Source organism: Athene cunicularia (genome assembly GCF_003259725.1).
Source record: "Athene cunicularia isolate RWA chromosome 26 unlocalized genomic scaffold, athCun1 chr26_part1, whole genome shotgun sequence".
NCBI lineage: Eukaryota > Metazoa > Chordata > Aves > Strigiformes > Strigidae > Athene > Athene cunicularia.
In genome coordinates, this window is record NW_020799136.1 from 275,125 (window position 1) to 278,780 (window position 3,656).

Genomic DNA, 3,656 nt, shown 5'->3' on the forward strand with positions numbered 1-3,656 from the left:
CCCCCAGTCCCCATCCTGGCTCTCTGTGCACTTCAGCTTTGGAGACAGCTCTTCCAGGGCTGGCGAAGCATTTCCTCCCACAAGGAAAGGAGAGGAGGAGCCCTGACCACCCATTGCCATCCCATGCCCAACTCCAGCAGCACTCCCAGGTCCTCCCAGGAGCCTGGAATGACTTAGTGAAGCTCAGCAGGTGCCAGACTCCCTCCGGGCTTGCTTTCTCCCCGCTTTCCATTGAAATTTCTGAGCCAAAACATCCTCTTCCCCTGGGAAGCCTTGCAAAGATCCTTATCGCTCCGAAGGTCCTTGTTGTAAGGAGGAGGAATGTGCAGGCTGGTTGGCAGCCGGGGTTGCGAGGGACACGCTGTACAGTGGGGACTTTGCCAGAAAGCCGGTTTATTTGGGAAGGAAGAGTGTGCCTGGAAAGCACAGCTCGCTGCACTGCAGCGCGGGGCCGGGATCTGCAAGGAGGGATTGGATTCAGAGAAAGCTTTGCCTTTGTGTGGGAAAAGAGGGCAGGGGGTTTTGTGCTGCCTAAAAGGAGGTAAAACCCTTGTAGAGGGGTGGTGGGGGGTTTTAATTCGGCTGGCAACACTTCTCGCCCATCGAGCATTGCCACGGCACGGGGCAGCTGGAGAAGGGCTCTCACCACGGGCAGGGAGGTGATTCGAGGCTCTGGGCTGATGCGGAGAATGACCCGGCTTGGAGGGATTTGTTCCCGCTGCCAGGGAACTCTTTTCCAAGCGAAAATGGTGGGGAGGGTAGTGGCAGCCAGTAACATCTGCTGCTCGGCGCTCGGATGGTGTCAACCAACGTCACATCTCTGGCAGCTCAAGGTGTCCTGGTGGCCAACAGCTCAGAGGCTTTCGCAGGGCTTGGATATTTTTCTGGAAAAGCAGATTGTCCCCGGCTCGGTTAGATAAGGAGTGTGGTCTCTCCATCTTCTGGAATTTAAAAATATTCATGACCCAGGACGTGCCCCCTTGGGGGAGGCTGTCCTGCAGCTCCTGGGGCTGGTGGTCCCCCAGGGGATGCTGAGGAGCCCTCCCGTGCACGAACTGGCTCCAAATGGTGCCATTCCCTACGGTCACATCCCCCTTCCCCAGCCTAAACCAGAAAATAACCACGTGCTTAAGCTCAGTTTGGATATTCCCCGCAGCCACCAGGACTTTCTGTGGAGGCCCATTCTGACCAGTTTAGGACTATCTCAGGGAAGTGAAAACCTGCTGTCTGAAGGACCACGTATGTTGGGGTTTGGGTTTTTTTTTTGTCCATCCAACCTTGAAATCTCATGCTTCAGTTGTCCAGCATCACCCAAGCTGCTAGCAGGGCTCTCTTGCTCAGTCCGTTCGCCTGGTGTGAGGTGAGTGTTGATAAGACCTCAATGTTACTGCTCATTTCAGGCTAGTAAAAAACCAGCTCCTCTTGGTTCCCAAGTGATTTCCATGAAACTTTTCTCAACATCTCCTCCTACAAACACCTCTTCCCTATTGTTGACGGTTCAAAGAAAGCCCTGAACTGATGACAGGAGCTGGGAACATGCTGTCCTGCTTGCTCCAAGCCAATGGTCCCTATCGCTGCCTAATCTCATCCGGAGCAGTTACTCCAGCGGTCACAGTCTGTATCTCATCAGGGCCAGCCAGATGCCTGTGTTGGTTTGCTTTGGTTTTCTAAACTAAACTGATGTGAACAGTGTCTATTTTGGTTGGGTTTGTTCCAGTTGTTTTGATCAAATGCTCTTGAGCTTTGTATTTGAAACCACTGAATCTGGCCCGAGTTTGCCTTTAATTTGCAAATCCTACGCTGAGAGCCGGGAGCGCTCTCTTCTCCACGGACGGACAGGGCTTTGTCAGGATGCTTTTGGCATAGGGACCGAATGCTTTGCAGCGTAACAAAGAAACAAAAGTCTCTGATGCTCCTGCGAAGGCTAAAGTTCATTCTGCCTGGATGAAGAGAGAACTGCTAAACCTACCGTGGGCATCCAAAACCAGTGACTGTCAGAAGCACAGCTACTTCGGAGCAGCTTCCTTTTTTTACTCATGGAAATGTTATTTCTGCCTCTTCCACATTTCCAAGAAGTTTCAGCTCTGCTGGAGCTGTTGCCTGCTCTGTCCTCCCACTCATGTTATTTTCTTTAATTTCCATGGCCCTCCCTGTCCTGGGTGGGGGTTACCAGTCCCGCTGGGCTCAAGGGGCTTGAAGACACAGGGCTGCTTGCGCTGCAGTGTCACCATGGCTGCCTGGCAGGTCCTGCAGGTCCCCTCCCAGACCTTGTCTTTAAAGGCACATCCCTGAAGGGCGAAGGTCCCAGCTGCTCTTTTAAGGGACTTCAGTCCAAGTAGAGGCCGAGGAGACCTTGGCCCTTGGCATCTCCAACCTTGCTCAGGCAGGGTGGGTGGGAATGTGTGGGGCATCGCCTGCAGAGCCTGCGTGGTGGAGAGGCCCATGAAGCTGGAACCCAGAGCCCCCGCTTTGCATCAGGCCTCCCGACCAGGCTCGTGCTACAAACACCTGAGCAGAAAGGCATTGGAGCCAGTGCCCAGCATCCTGTGGCTCCCAGGTTTTCTGGGTGTTTGCAACCAAACCTCCTCTTCCTCACTAGTCCTGGCTCTTTCTAGCCTCTGTAAAACGCAGAGAGACTTCTCATGCGGGCACTGGCAGTGAAAGCTCTTCTCCGGGTGTCTCCCTATCGCCCCATCCCTCCACGCCGTGCAGGGAACCCTCTCCTTCCTCTAACCATGCCCCAGAGTGAGAGCGCTGGTGTCTGTGGGGCAGCTTGGGCTCTCCTGTGCCTGGGGGAGCAGTCCTGTGGCTTTCAGAGAGATTATCATCTTGGCTGCCACCCCCAGGGCTGTGCTGCTCCTTTTCAAAGGGCTCTGCTAAACCAAACTCACCTGGAAACCACCTGATTTCTGAGGACGCGATACCAGCAGGCAGAGAAAAGTCAGGTAGGGAAACGGAGTCATTAGTGGGTGTGGGCAGTGCGGGGGGGAGCAGGGATGATCGGGTCCTTTTGGGCTCAGCCTCAGCCCAGTCGGGTGGAGGGAACACGCTGAACATCTGGCAAGTGTCTGCATCGGTCGGCTGCAGCCTCCTCTCCAAAAACGCAAAGGTCAGTGTGGAAGGGCAGGGCGAATCCTCCCTCGACCTCCCTTCTCACCCCAGCCTCCCTTTTCCCTTTTTACTTTTTAAGCGATACATTCTTCAGCCCAAACAACATTCTTGGACTGAGATTTGAGGCAATCTGGAGGGAGTTGGTCACTCGGAGACGGCGCGACTGCCGAGCGAGCCTTGGGGCTGTGCTGGAAACTCTGATTCGGGCGCGGGCTGTCGGGGCGATGCTCTCACCACAGCTCCCGGGTGTCAGCACAGTCCGATGCTCCCGGGGCTCCTGGGGTCACCCAGTTTTGATGGGAGGTGCTTTAAAGCTTCTCTTGAGTGCAGCGAGCTGCGATGGCTCAGCACAGGCTTCCCCTCAGCTGGGAATCCTCGCCTGCTGTCTGCTCCCCTCCTCTCCCTCCCGCGGGACACCCGGGGTTGTGAAATTGGTGGCCAGCTGCAGCCCCGTTCGCTCGCTCACATCCCACGCCCCAGCCCCAGCTGCTCCGTGGCCACTAGGCTGCAAAAAAAAAAAAAAAAAAAAAAAAAAAAAAAAAAAA